This window comes from Tympanuchus pallidicinctus, unplaced genomic scaffold (genome assembly GCF_026119805.1).
Source record: "Tympanuchus pallidicinctus isolate F22 unplaced genomic scaffold, pur_lepc_1.0 scaffold13, whole genome shotgun sequence".
Lineage (NCBI taxonomy): Eukaryota > Metazoa > Chordata > Aves > Galliformes > Phasianidae > Tympanuchus > Tympanuchus pallidicinctus.
The window spans coordinates 8,495,576-8,510,913 of NW_026294648.1; the positions used below are offsets into that span (position 1 = coordinate 8,495,576).

Here is a 15,338-nt window from a genome sequence, read left to right on the forward strand (position 1 = left end):
AGACAACTTCAATCACCAGCCAAAAGCAAAAACCCACTGCTGGCTTCCCTCTCCCTTCCCCACATCACCACTAAAGAAATCTTATTGAAATCGCTTTCCCATTCAACAGATTTCAATGAACTGTTTGTTTTGGCAGAATTTGCACTGCCAGCATTTTTAACCAGTGCTATCCACGTGAATCAGGACCATCCCATTTCACAGCAGATGCTTCACAGCTTTGCAGGAACTCCTGGATTTGGTGAGACCACAGGCTGGAAGATGATGCACCTAGACTGGGACAGGGCAGCTGAAGTAATTCAGGAAAAGATAAGGCCAGAAGAAGCGATAAAAGCTACCTGATGGCTGTCTGAACCAAGAAATTCAAGACAACCACATTTCCACTTGTTCATGCAGTTTTCCTTACATGGGAGATGAATGGTCAATTCTGTACTTTGGATTGCTCCGCTAAAGGTGCTAGCTAAGGATAGCAGGGCTTCCTGAATGAAGTTAAATACATGCTCAAGACTCATTTTAAGGATCAGAAACCGCTCTGCACACCTGTGTTAAGAGAATATCTGTCCTCACCAGCCCCCTGTTCTGAGAGCTCAGTGTTCTAGCACCCAGGATGCCCCTGAGATAGGGCATGAGAGCACATGCATGGCTGGTTCACTGAGAAGGCTCTTATGGGCTCAGGAAGGACTGCACAGCATGGGAAATAGCTTGGCACTGTTTTCTAACTCTCTCTGTTTGTTCTTGTTTCATGTTTTGCCTGAGGGATTTGGACAGAAGAGACTATGCTGCATTTTCCTTACTCTTTGGCTCTGTTACACTTCTTAGACATGGACTGCAAAGCAGACCCAGTCTGAAAGATCGTGGTTGGTATTCCTGACTGACAGAGGGGCTGCTGGTGGTGAACCCTGGTGGCCTCAAGATGCTGAGCCAAGCAGTACTGGGGCAGACACAGAAGGAGCAGTCTCCTTCCAGCTCCGGTGTTCATCACCCCATTGCCAGGCAAGGACTGCATCTCTGAAGAACGCAAGGAAACCTCAGCAGAGGATGTCTTCACTCCTCCTTCCCCTAAAATGTACAGTTTTAAATAGTGCTTAGCCAGAGCCCAGTTGATCCCCATGGCACAGCAGCTCCCAGCATCTTCTCTATGAGCATGGGAAGTGCTTAAGCAGCTCTGCACTTCCTTCCTCCATCTGCCCATGGCTCATTTCTTAATGGCACGCTTAGCAAACACATTCATCACTAATTCTGCAGTTGCTGGTAACCTCCACAGCTGAATCAAATGCAGATTTTCTAAGGAGCCCCGCTAACATTTTGCAGCTGGGATTCGGCAATACTTAAAGTACAATTCAGTGCACTCGGGGTTTTGGCAGGTTTCTTTATAGCCAGATACCTAAAGGCATCATAAATATGCCCACTCCTCTCCAACACATGCTGCGTGCCCAATCTCCAGAGCACCATAGCAAAACAACACTCCCAAGAAACAGAGCTTTCCTGCTGGATATGCAGTTTTGGAAGGAGAAATTGGAAAAGCTTCCCTCTCCCCAAGACAGTGATACATTGGTTCCTCCTGTGATGAGATTTGGGAACCAATGGGTTCTGGCACCTTTTGGATCAGCAGGATCTCCATGTAGCTACGTTAACGATGGGGATCTCCTGACTCTGCATGCTGGGCCTAATCTTTCAAGCACTCCTTATCGTAGAAGCCATTAAGTATTCTGAAATTCTTTCCTAGGAAATTATGATTAGCACAGGTTTCATGCTGACAAGGGAAAGAGCTCTGGAGGTGGAGAATGAAAGGTACAGCTTGCAAAAAACCTTGGGAGAACAACTCAGGGAGGGAGAATGCAAGCAAAGGAGAGCAAATAGAGAGTGAAGAGCCCTGCAAAACCACACAGGTACATTTCCAAGAGTCACACTGGCATCTTCCTCAAATTACCACCTCCTTGAAACACACACAGCCAAGGGAGCAATTTGATTCACTTAGCCAGGCTCGTCATGCAGGTGGCACTGATGAAGCAGCAGCCCATAGGACACATCTGCCCACCATTACCACACCAAGAGTCTTGGTGTACCTGCAGTGTCACTGAGCTGCCGTGCCCATGTGCCACATACCTTTATCAGTCGCATCAGCTGGAGGAGTGCTGAGCACTGCAGCTCCCACTCTGTCCACAGCCCCCAGGACCTGCAGCTGCTCTGCATCTCTGCCAAATCAGGTATCTCAGGGGGTATGTGCAAAGAGGAGCTACTGCTGGGAAGCCAGCTGGAAAAGAGGCTGGGAAGCAGAGGCATCCATAATCCAAAGGCTCAGATAGAAACACTCCCACATTGGGGGAAAAGTGTTATCTCAACCCGGCTGGTGCCGAGCACATCCACCACCTGCACAGTAGCACAGCCAAGCACTGCAGGTGACCTCACAACAACTGCATATTTATCTCCAGATCAGGTGCATTCACACAGCACAAGTGGCTCCTCAGAGCCCTTCTTTATTGCCTTGAAGCCTTTCAAACCAGGTCCCAGTCATCAGGAGAGGTCCTCTGACATTCCTCAAAAATCGCAGAGCTGTTCAGACGTAACAGCTGGCCACAATCCTCTGCAACACACCAGCCTTGCGGTCATCACTGCTGTGGGGAAGGCTTGGAGCTCTCTGCAGGGATGGGCAGCCAGTGAGCACACGGTGCAGCAGCAATAAAGGCAGATGATACACATGCTGCCTTGTGTCCCCGGCTGGGAAGGTTTCACTTCAATTCTCAATAGCTTCAGTGAAAAAGAAGAGTTTCTTTGAATAAAACTATTTTTGGGGGAGATGCAGGGGTTGCAGTGGGCAGACATTGTTTGTCTGGGAGCCTGGAAATAATGGAGTAAGCGTGATGCTTCACAAGACTCTTGTCTGACAGGCTCCCTGCTATGAGATGAGCTAACCAGGAGGCACACACACCCTGCACAGCACAGACACCAAGCCAGCATGCACTGGAAGCACTCCAGCCCCACCAGCACCACTCCACCTGTACCAGCGAGCACAGGGAAGGCTGTCTGTCAGCCTGGACCAACGGGAGTGCTCTGCTTCCATCATCTAACATAGCCCAGATTTCTGACTTGGCTCTCTGCTTAGCTCTGCTTTGTGCTAAATAGATGCTGCCAGAAGCCCAACAGCTACCAGAGCATTTATAAGGATCAGAAAACAAGGAGAAGGCAGCAGTACCCCTGCCTACCTGAATCAAACTTGCTGTTTACCATCTCAGAGGAACAGCTCTGGCTCACAGCAAGCTGCACACAGCAGAGGAACCACAGTTTTCAGCTCAGACATGAAACCGTTTGTGCTTTCCACCCGAGAGGAGCGCATTGAGCAGTCCCTATCAATGCACACCCCGCACAGGCCATAAACAACCTTCCCATCAATCTGCCATGCAAGGTACTAGGAACACGTGATGGTTACCAAATGCGATGTCTGCGGCTCTGCAAGAGACACCAGCATAATGGGACACTTGAAACCAGAGGCACAAGGGAAGGAAATTTAAAGGTTCAGATTAACGCAGATCGCAAAAGCAAGCGTTGATCTGGGTCCCTGCTGCAGAAGGCTGGTGATGGAGTTGAGTGAGCTCCATGTCCAACTCCCAGCTTAGCTTTAATTTTTCAAAACAAGGAGCTGCCTGACAGTTTCTCATCAAAACAAAACTAATCTCAGTTTTGCAGTTCTCCACTTGAAAACACATCCAGAGGGACTGTAGAGTGATTCACACCCACAGCCGCTACAGGAAACCGCTTGCACTCACAAGTGTAACAAGCCAACACTGATTCACCCACACAATTACAGGCAGACACTGATTCACGGCTACTGCAACTGCAGACAGACTGACTCACAATCAGAGCAACTGCAGACAGACGGGCTCAGAGCACTACTGGAAATACAACTGTGCTGACAATGCCCACAGTCAGCATTCACACTGTACATACACAAATCCTTGGGAAACCAGCCAGCACCCCAACCAAGCAGCCAGCCAACCCCGTGCTCCTGACCTTCACCCCACAGCCATCTTTCCTTACTGATGGAACAATAACCACAGCTCAGCAGTTGCTCCTTCCCTGACTTCATGCTTGCCCAGCACTATTCTCACAGCCCGCACCAGGAGCAGAGATGTACGATGCACATTCAGACACGTAATGTGTAGATGGGAAATTTATATGGCAATACCATATATGTGCACTGACTGCACTGACTTTATTTCCAGAATATAAGTAAAAGCAGCCAAGTAGAATACATTCACCCCTGGGCTAAAGGAGATGGCAAAAGACTCTCCACTGGGCACAAGCTTGAAAGCAGGATTATTTACTACACTCTGGCTGGGTATGTAATTATGTCAGTATTCAGCCTGGGTATTGTGCTACTTTTTGTAAACAGTTGGCAGGAATACTCCTACTGAGATGAGGAGCTGGGCTTCTTCTATAGTGTTGAGAGGGAGCAGAGTGAAGAGGAAGAGGTCTGTTTAGTGAAAAAGAAACCAAGGTGAAAGAATGAATTAAGCAGAAAAAGGCAAAGGGGAAGCTGACAGTGAAGTGGGATAGGTGGCAGCTTCAAACAAAGAAGAAAGGAGAGGAGAAAACAGGAGGAGGAAAGCTGCTTGATGCAGAGTGCTGATAAAAGCTCCAAAAGCAAAAGCAGCAGCCCCCCAGTGCAGCGGTGCAGCAAATGCATGTGTGCATACCCACAGCACTGAGCGCTGCTATGAACTGGGAGGAGATCGAATGGAAAGGGATGCAGCCCCCAGCCAAGCGTGTGCCACAGGGCCCAGGTGCAGCCACAACCACCCCAGCTGCTCCCATCTCTGGATGTAAGCAGGAGCGGCACGTTTGCGTTCTCCTTGCACTGCACTTGTGTGCACACGTTGCAGGGCAGACAGCCACCACAGACACTGGCGGAAGGGCAGCAGACAGAGCTCCATCCTCCGCAACAGCATCTTCTCAAAACAGTCTGAGATCTTTTATCCATTGGGATAAAGAGAGTTAAAAGACAGACTACAGAAAAAAGAGGACTTGCCCGAAGCACACGCAGCATCTCGTATTGCAGGCTGCTCCTGCCTCACCACCTGTTATTTTTCTTCTTCTCACTCAGTGCAAGGATTGAGAGGTGAGGGAACAAACCTGCGCCGCTGCCACTGTCAGAGCTCCTCAGGTGAGTAGGGACCAGAGCTGCTCCCACCAACCAGCCCATGGCAGCAGCAGCCTCAAAGAGGGTCCCAGATCCCCCTCTCTGCCTGAGGACTCTGCTGCAAATACAGGTAGCCTGAAGGTTCAGGAGAGACTGTGGCTGCAACCGGCCAGGGAAATGAATTATTTCCTCAATTATACTCCCCTCATCCAGACCAGAATCATTCTGGCAGAAGGCAAAGCAGGGAACAATGGATAAACGTTGCAGTGAGAACTGTCTAATGTATAATTGCATTACGCTACTCCTTTTAAATGATCCATATCTCAGTCCCATTAATTTGCAGGAGGAGGATCTGGAGTCTTTTTCCCTTCCCTCCTATAGTGTTCTCAGAGACCACTCCACTCCTTCCCTTTCTTCCTCATCCCAATCCCAACTCAGCATCGATGCCCATTAGGCCTGGCTATGGGATTCAGGGGGAAATTTGACTTTGCTTTACTACGTTGTTCTCTCTGTTCAGCCCTTCCCCTGTATATGCCGTCCGGCTCCAGGACCCGGGCTCATCTCGTTCTCTTTCAGGCATTTGCTCTCTCCCCGTTCCCCGCACGGGTGGGCCGGGCCGGAGGTCCCCCGCACAGCTCGGGCTGCCGCTCTGCTCCTGACGAACGTGCTCCGGAGTTGCTGCGGCATCAAGGATGCTCCCTCTCAACGCCCCGTCCTCTTCCTTTCTCCCCCCACCGCTCACCGGCCGACAGACAATAGCCAGGGGTGCAGCCCCTCCCCGCACGCCCATCTCCACGCCCGGCGAGGGATACCCACCCAACAAAACGGGGACCCCCGCGGAGCACTCACCGCCGCGCCGGCTGCCCCAGACGGGGGGGGGAGGAGGGGGGCCGGAGCCCGCACCGCTCCGCGGCCCCGAGCCCGCCGTGCCCGGGCTGCCAGCCGCCGCCTGCGCGATCCTCCGGCCGCGGCGAGGGAGGGAGAGAGGGAGGGAGGGAAGCAGCATCCCCCCGCCTTCCTCCTCCTCCTCCTCCCCGCGGCCCGGAGGAGGGTTTAACCACCCGCTTCGCGCGGATCGGAACGGGAGGCAGCTCCCTTACCCCGCCGCCCTCCCTGCCCCAAGCGATATCACAGCCCTCCGCTGAAGCCCAGCATCCTTTCCGTAGCGCCGGACGAGGGGAGCACAGCGGGCTGCTCCCAGCACCTACCTGTTGAAGTGTGGGCGCTCCCCGAGGCGCTGAGGCTCTGCAAGGAGGCAGCCGGCACCCCGAAGGGTGCTGTACCCCGAACCCTATCAGGCTGCTGCCTCGTCCCCCGCAAGGCCCAAATCCTGGCAGGAAAGTTGGGACTGCAACTTGGAATTGCCGGAGGTTTATATTGCAATAAAACGGCACGCAGAGGAAAACAAACGCAGAGGAAGGGCGGGAGGAGGAAGACAGGTTCAGATGCTCCGAGGAGTAGGCAGTAAAAGCAAGGACGAAGTGGCGGTGAGGGGATCCCAGAGGAAGCGCGATGCCAGACAAAGCAATGCAGGACGCACCGGCCAGAGCCAGCTGGGATCAGGAGGCTCTGCAGAGCCCCACAGCTGAAGCTGGGCAGACAACAGCTGACAGTAAGGCGCACTCAAAATATATTGTCCCTGCAGAGCTCTCCTTGTGGAACACTCTGCAGGACTCAGCCGCAGCTGTGACTTTGTGGCACATAACCACTGCTCTGCCAGTGAGGGTCTGGGATGAGGAAGGACGATAACCATAAGTATCACTCCCTTCTCAAAAATACCTTTGAGCACTAAAAATGTTGTGGCAAGAATCTGAAGGAGAGCATGTAAACAGTTAAATCCAGTCCAAGTATCAGTTCTCTGCATTTCCATAGCCCAATCCTTGCTTCCCAGAAGAATCTAAAGCATTACTCAAGAAAAGAGTGAGATATGTGTGCAGCCAGTAGAGAACCTTTATATTTTTTCCTTTCCCACAACTGTGGGAAAACATAGGAAAATTCACATTGGAAGAGATTTCAGATCATCGAATCCCATCTCCCACTCAAAGCACACAGAAGAGTCCAGGGAACAACAAAAGCCAGCCATACTTATTGACACCAAGTTTCTGCTTACTTCAGAATTTCTTCCACAGCACATCTCCTTCTGTTCCTAATTTATACGCTTGTAAATAAGTGTTGGCAAGGGAACAGGAGAGAGCGCAGCAGGAGGCCCAACACACAGAGAAGTAAGAGTCCTGAAGACTTGAGCTACGACCTTCCCATGGGGAAGTGACACTCCATGGGAAAACACTGTTGTGAACCATTCCCAGGGGTAGGGCAACGCACAGGACCCTGATAACTCAGGAGCATTGATTCCCTATAGGATCAGAGCAGAGGAGGCCCTCATGCTTGTTCTTCCTCCTTTCCAAACTGACTCAGCTGTTGGCAAGAGCTGCCTTGGGTAGAAGAAGAGTCATGAAACACAATCAGCAAGACGAGCATATCCGGAGACAAGTGACTCAAGACCTAAATGGCTCATATTGAAGAACATTCCAAGATTTATAGGCTTAAGTAGCGCTAACAATAGTCTCAGGCAACAGAGAATGTGGTTCTCTTGAGGCCTGTTCATCCATAAGCAACAGCAATACAGACTTCCCCAGGAACAGCATAGCTCACTCCACTCCCAGGTGCCTTCTTGGCTCACTGAGAGGTCTCCTCTGCCACTGCCAGCAGCCTGAAATAGTCTTGGGCATGAAGCTCTTTATTGAAAAAGTTTTCCTAACAAGTCCAAAATTATACAAAATCCCTCCCTTTGCAGCCATAACATGTAGTAGACTCCCTTTGTAAAAGGAGGGGAAGTGGCCATAACTGGGGTCAGACAGAAAGGCTGCTGCTTACCCCGAGGAGCACCATATTGACATACTCCTCCCCAAAAGGGCTGGAAGGGGAATCTCTCCTCCCTTCACCCCTTTCCCTCTCAGAGACAGAAAGAAGCACAAACTGAAGGATGTTGTCACATGAGCAGTGACAGCTGTCAGCACTGCAAAAGGTACCCCACCTAAAGCCACTATAAGTGAGAAGGAGGTCAGTGGATGTGCACACTGCACCCTTCTCATCCTTCCAGATGCGCTGGATCCAGGTCATATCACACTCAGACCTTTGGCAGAGCAGGAACCTGTGCCCCACAGCAAGGTCTACCACCAGCCAACCAAGCAGCAGTAATCAGAATCTCTACCAGCCAAGTCACAGACACCACTCCTCCTGGAAAGGCTCCAAAGCCTTGCATGATTTGTGCCCCTTAAGGGCTGGCCAGCCCTCCTTGCAATAGGGATATCAAAGGAAGCCCCAATTCTAACGGAAGAAATAGACCTCTTTCATCCTAGCAAGTGAAGATTCCAACTAATCATAGAGAAGGAGAGTGCTCCTGTCATCTGGATAGGGACATAAAGACACAAGGGTCTTCAGCAGAAGCACATGATAACTGTAATCAACAGGGGAGCTGAGACTCTGGCGAGGGGAGAAGGCATTAACCAGCTCAGGAAGCCCTGCTTTAGGAAACCTTTTCTGAAAGAGAAGGCAATGTTATCAATAGCTGCTCATAGTCAGCCAGAATCATCTTGACCTTTGCTCTGTTTGGAAGAATACAGCCCTACCCTAAAAATCAGTCTCTGTAGATAACATCCATCTATTTCAGAGGCATAAAAACATCATGTGAGACCTGTGATCAATTATCTTTTAATGCATCCCTCCATCATAAAGCTTTATATCCTTCTTAAAATATACTACTGAAAAAAACCCTCTCCTTTACTTGTTGAAATGCTTACCTGAACTCTGGCACACTCCAGAATGAGATGGCATTGAGGCAAAACCCTTTTTATGATGATCAAGGTTAAACTTTCAGGCTGTCACCATATTACTGAAGAGTAATCTCTCAAAATGGAAGTACAGCAGCCTGGGAATATCTTGCTTATAATTAGCTAAGCCTTTCACTTCTGCCACCCTGTTCAACCAGCCAGAATAGAAGTGTGCTTAGTTATAGATCTATACTACAGTGCCCTTGCACTGAGAGGGATTGCAGATTTAATAACTGCTGGCCTAGTGAAGCATTTAGACTGGATGGTCCTTTCTGAAGGTACAGGCTGGATCACGGGATTAGGGATGTGCAGCACAGGTCTTGCACATCCAAGCTCTTTGAAGCAAGCTTGTGCCATCCGCATTCATTCCAGCTGACACCCAGATCCAGCACTCAAGGGAGCTGCAGCTCCTACATAGCAGCAGTCAGGGTACAGCACTGATCCAAGGAACACCAAAGGGCAGAAGCAGTGTGTTGATGGAGATGTGACCCAGTGACATGTGGCTCCCCAGAGTTGTTGGGTGCTGGAAACCTGCTCTGAGGCTGAAGGCTCATCAGCACTAGGAGAGTATTCCAGTCAGAGTGGTTCTTGCATGCAGGCACCCACTTTGGCATGGGGCAAGTCCCATTTTCTCTACAAACAATCTAGCCATGAGCGTGGCCACAAAAGTCTGTTGCACCAGTCCTGCACTGGGTGGCCTCTGCAAGCTGACACCCCCACTCATCCTCTCTGAGGCCCTCTGAGCTGCTGAGAAAGAAACCAACCTGCATACAGTAAGCAAACAAGTAGCTAATGCAAAAACAGGAGATGCTCCACGATGCACACAGGCCCAGCTCCTTCATCAAAGGCTGCCGCTTACCCCGAAAAGCACCATGTTGACATACTCCTCCCAAAAAGGGCTGGAAGAAGAATCTCTTCTCCCTTCACCCCTTTCCCTCTCAGAGCATCCAGGGCCATCTCAAAAACCCAACTCCTGTCCCACTCTCCTGGTGCTCACCCTCCATCCCCACCATACCAGCTGCTCCTTCTCTCCACCCACCTGCTCCTTGCACCCGTAGCAGGGCTTCCATCGTCAGAGCCGGCTGCTGCCTGGTGCTTTATTAGCCTGTCTCCATGGCAACTCGCCTACAGCTTAACTCTGAGAGACCCCTATCTCACCACGGCCATAAATCAGCCACCTGCCTGCAACCTCGGTCAGAGATGGGGGTCACGGCTCATCCTGCACACCGCTGGCAGCTTTGCGACTGCCATCCCAACCTTCAGGGCTGTCCAACACAGACAGAGTGCTGTGCACCACACTGCAGCCCTCAAGCAGAGTCTAGCAGCAACACAAAGGAACAGAACTAAAATGATGTTGGTTTTCCCAGTGCGCAGGCAAACTGGAGCCACCCGTACAAAGTCTTCCTCCTTTGTAAAGGGAGAAGAGCCTGGGGTTGCTGCTGCAGTAATGCAGAACTTCAGTCTTAAGCAGTGTGCAGGAAGGGCTGCACCACTGGCCAGAACCTAGCAAGCAGACACAGCACCGGGCTGAGGTAGAAAGGTAACAACTTTCTCCATGGTAAGCAATCCTCCTCCCTTCCCCACTCCAGCACGTCCACAGTGAAGCTCCTGAAGGGGACAAAAGCCACCTAAAGCATTCTGCTCTCCCTGATGCCTCAGAAACACTAAGAACAATCTTTCCCCCAGCACAGTGTAAAGTGGTAGCCCTCTTCAAAGCTTTATTTCAGCAGGACTGCCCTCTGGGTACCGCTTTACCAGTAATCCCATTGGCTGGCATCTCCTGTGCTGGGTGGTTGGAAGCAGGTGGAGCTAAAAACCTTCTGGTTCCTATAGGAAACAAACTTTCCCACACTAAAAGTCTCCTACCCTAAATCTCAGGGTTTGTGAAAGGAGACAGCTTTATCTTTATATTCCACAACATACATTATGTAGTCTGTCACTTCATGCATACACTTCAAGAACTCAATGGTGGGGCTTAACCTTGGAATCAAATGCCAAGGTGGCTCCCACCACCAGGAGTGCAGTCTCCATAAACCTGGCAAAGCAGTCAAGAAGGGAAGCACCGCCTGTAGAAGGTGTTGGTGCATTGCAGCAGTGTGCAGGAGGGAAACAGGAGGGCAATGGGCCAGGGCATAGCTTTCAGATGGTTCACTTGAGATCCGAGGCAAGCCATGACTGAGCATGGGAGTGTGGAAAGGTTGAGGAAAATTACCTTTGCTTTTCCTAGACCTGAAAGGTGCTGATCTACATGCAATGCCAAGGGATGCCCAAGGTGCTACACAACACTACAGCATCACATAATCCTTGCTGCTTCAGATAACAACCCCAGTGTATCTGGAGTTTTACCATATTCAAACACGTACAATAAAATCCACATGGCCATTGGGATGGCTATATCTCCGTCTTACATAGATGCTCAGCTCATACATCCACCCAACAACTCAAAGAGCTAAAAAGCTTCCTACACGCCATTGCTGAGCTCCAGGTCTGTGCCCCCGGATGCTGTAAGAGCAAAGAGCAGGAGCCTTGTTTCTCTGACAGAATGCATCCATCCAAAAATCCAGAAGGCAGACCCAGCTACATGGAGAAGCACCAGAGCTCTTTTAGGAGGGCTAGCTCATCGCCTTGAATTTCAAGAAATATAAGCTGGCAGTAGAACAAATTCATAAAAACTAATGGGCCTGAAAGAAACTGTATTTGTCCTGCAGTCCCTTGGCAAGGGCAAAACTGAACCTGGAGAGAAAGACCTAGACACAGGCACATCTCTTTTGCAGTTACAATAGCAGCATCAGTTCAAAAAACCCCCTGTGGAGTCGTGAGGTTTTAGATGCTTCAGCATTTCTATTTCTAACATTGTGTATGCCTGTGAAATCCAAATATGCTTAAGCAATTTAGGTGCATAACGCTAATAAATCAACTGCATAGGAAGGCTGGTTTTAGGGAGGACTGGCTTTAGGATGGCTGCTGGCTTGCTTTTCTGATCTGGGATCCTTCTGGGCCCCAGAAAACTGAACTTATTTTGTGTGGAGAGTGACATGACACTAAGCCAAAACCAGGAGCTTGAAACAGAGCCAAACAACAGGAGATTCACACTAAATTGCAGGAGTTGACAGCATTAGCCAAAGTCTCAGGAAAATGCCATATGCTCAAATTACACAGAATGTTATCCCATGTCCTACCTTCCCTCTAAACACCTTCCTCAGCTTTCTATGCCAGATTGAGTCTCTCCTTTTAAAGAAACTGGTCTCATCACAGCTTAATGAAACTGAGCCCTTTTCATAGTTGTACACCAAACAGCAGCAAAACTCCTGGCCCAAAGATGTGGCTGAGCTTTGGGCACCAAGACCATAAATTCCAAGGGAAGTATCAATTCTGACGTAATCCAGAACTTACTGCATTAGAGATTGGCTGTACTTTCATTGAAGCAGCAATTCTAGGATCCTCTCCATCAGGCAGGATAGTTAGCCACACAACTCTGTTGTAGATGGAGTCTGTCAGCAGGAGAGAAGTTCCTAAAGACGCTTCCTAAAGACATCAGCTGAATCTTCTGCTTTAACAAGGATTCTAAATGCCACTGCAGTGCATGTGCTATGGTGCCTGAAAGGTTTAATATCTTGCCATGTTTGGTAAACTTTATGAGGACTGCAGGAAGCTGAAGAACAGGAGACTGCCTAATAGTGAGTGGATCTCATCAACACTAATTAGCTGAAACAAAACAGCAGAGACTCAGGTAATAAGAGCTCTTCATGAGATTAAGGTGAGTGGTGGCTGCAGGAGACAGGACACTCCAATCTCTGCCTCCTGGAGCAGCCCCCTAGGAAGCAACATTGAGCCAGAGCTCACTTAATGAGAGAAGGAGCTGCTTAGAAAGGTTTGTGATAACCTCTTGGCAAGCAGTGAAGCAACCAAAAAAGGGACAGCTCCAGCCCCAGGCATGCCCACGGGCTATCTCCCTGGCACTTAGGCAGTTCCTCATGCATCTGCCATATGCAACTGCTAGTACCAGGGGTGGAAGCATGCTGGAGGACAGCTTAGCCACCAGTTCCAGTCCACTTCATCCCTAATTCCTTACCACTGTCAGTGACTCCCACTCTCAGAAACACCTTCAGATGTATGTTGGAAACCACAACACCAGCTGCCTGTCAGAACTGGGGCAAAGTGGAGGCTTAAATAGTCCTCTTTGCCTCTCTTCATCCTGTCCCAGATTAAGCAGACAGCATTAAGCACCAGGGCAGGATCTGGTACCTTTTCCAGCACAGAGCACTGAGGATCCATCTGTCAGTAGCTACTGCAAATGCACCACCAACAGGCAAGGCCCTTCCAGGACCTATCTGCTTCAGGAGGGTTTTTAGTGCAACTAAATCAGAGACAAACAGCACAAGCCAGCAAAAGGAGCTGTGCATCTGATGATAGGAAGGCACATGGCAGAGTGAGGCAGCTATGCTCAGGAGGAAGATCCACGGGGCACAGAAGCAGGCAGATGTTCTGCTGCTATCAGCTGCCTGGCATGGGGATGCACAGCTTCTCGCAATGCCAAATAGGAAAACATGGGCCTGGGGATTTAAAGGACACTCGAGTTGAGAAGAGGGATTCTGTAAACTGCCCCAAAGCTGCAGGAGTGAGATCAAACCACCTGACCGAGAGCAGCCCTACGCAGAGGGAAGCCAGAGGTTGGTAGGATTTTGAGGTCACTGCTTCCTCTCAGCCCTACACTTTCCAAACTTCAGTTCTGGGAAATTTGAAAAAGCAACTTCATCCTCCTGTGACCCACACCAGCTAGAAACAAAACAACACAGTCCTGCATTGGCTATTCCAGGTGACTTCAGAAAAGCTGCCAGTTCCAGCCAGTCCTGGCTCTGAGCTATCCCTTCCTGATACACTTCATCTACACTGCTGACTCGGATGCCAGCTGTTGGAAGGAGCCAGCTGCAGCATCTGAGCACCACATTTCTCAGGAGCTACCAAAGGAAGCTTTACTTTGTTCCAACTGATTGCACATAATGGGAGAGGATAACAATTAGCATATCCATTATGCTTTTTCCCAACCTGCCCCCATTAGAGAGGAAAGCTCCTCTTGTCTGGGTGCCACTGCATACAACACCCTCTTGGTTCATAATTAGTGGAATAGGAATGCTCAGTCAGCTGGGAAATCTGCCCGAGTAAATGACATCCTCAAGTGCTTTCTAATCCAAGGTATGCAACCTCACACTTTGCTGCTAATGGAATACAGTGGGAGCACCAAGATTTCTGCTGTGGACCCACAGGCATCCAGGAACACCTCTCAAACTAATTCACTCCAGAATCCATGCCAGCAGCTCCAGCCCATCACCTGGGAGAACTCCTAGAACCTGCCAAGAGATCATGTCACTCAGTCCCTAAGCCCCTCCTATCTCCTCAAGGCAACAACAAACATACTCACTTTAAGGAAAGGTCTCTGTCAAGGGACATGGGAGCAACAGAAAGCCAGGAGCAGGTTCAAGGATGGCATGCAGTACTGTTAGCACAGATAGGACTTTAGAATTGAAAGAACAGAGGTTACAAGTCAAGATAGGAGCTGCACAGCACCTGGAAAACCACACACTAGATATTAATTAAAATAACACTTTGCCTCACTTCTGCATTTAGATGCACAGAAGAATCCATCCTGGTAATTTATGGCATGTAGCTGCTGATATGCCAATCAAAGGAAGCCCAGAGTAACAAGTGTTGTTAAGAGACCTTGTTGATCCTCATCTCCACAAACACAGGCTTAATTCCTTTCACCCTAGTTAATCAGGTTACTTTGTTTTAATTTCTTAGACAAAAGGGGTAGCATTGGGCATCGCATATGCAACCACCAGACAGCTCCCCTTGGCTGGAGGGAGGATGTGGAGGTGGGGTTTAGAAAAGCACATGTTCTGAAGCAAGTCTGAAAGGTCTCCAATCAGAGGATTCCAAAAGGACATTTTCATCCATAAGCAGAAATTTCTCCACATCCAAAGCACCAAGATTTTGATGAAGACCTGATAATTTCCAGTTGCAGAGGTGATCAGAAAGGTAAGAAATGAAAGCTTTGCTAATTCCAGGAGGCTGCAGTCAGCTTACACACATGGTGCATGGCCACGTGCTTTGCCAGGAGCCCAGCAGACCTTGTTCAGTGGACTGCAGATCTGATGCCAGCCAAAGTGCCAGAAGCTGCAGCAGAAAAAGTCACCGCAGCAACTTCTTTTCCACCTCACAGCCAGACTGAATTAGCACAATGAAGCACAGCAGATCCTGCTTTACAGATGTCCTGGGATTGCCTTACAGGTGTGCTGGGCAGCCACTATTACCCAGGAGAAGCTTCGCTGCAGGGACCTTTGGGAGTAAAGTATTCCAAAATCACGACCCTATAT

At 49.7% G+C, this 15,338-nt stretch overlaps 1 protein-coding gene across 8 annotated transcripts in view; it reads right to left on the reverse strand.

Moving 5' to 3' along the window:
* Positions 1-15,338, reverse strand: part of GABRA3 (gamma-aminobutyric acid type A receptor subunit alpha3) — an 83,372-nt gene that overhangs the window by 57,235 nt on the left and 10,799 nt on the right. For 2 of the 8 annotated variants that reach the window (XM_052672913.1, XM_052672912.1), the window contains exon 1: positions 6,343-8,710. The exons of 2 other annotated variants lie outside the window; for them this stretch is intronic. The gene's annotated coding sequence lies outside the window, so the exon portion shown is untranslated. 4 more of the 8 variants (XM_052672907.1, XM_052672915.1, XM_052672909.1 and 1 more) reach the window with 4 other exon arrangements.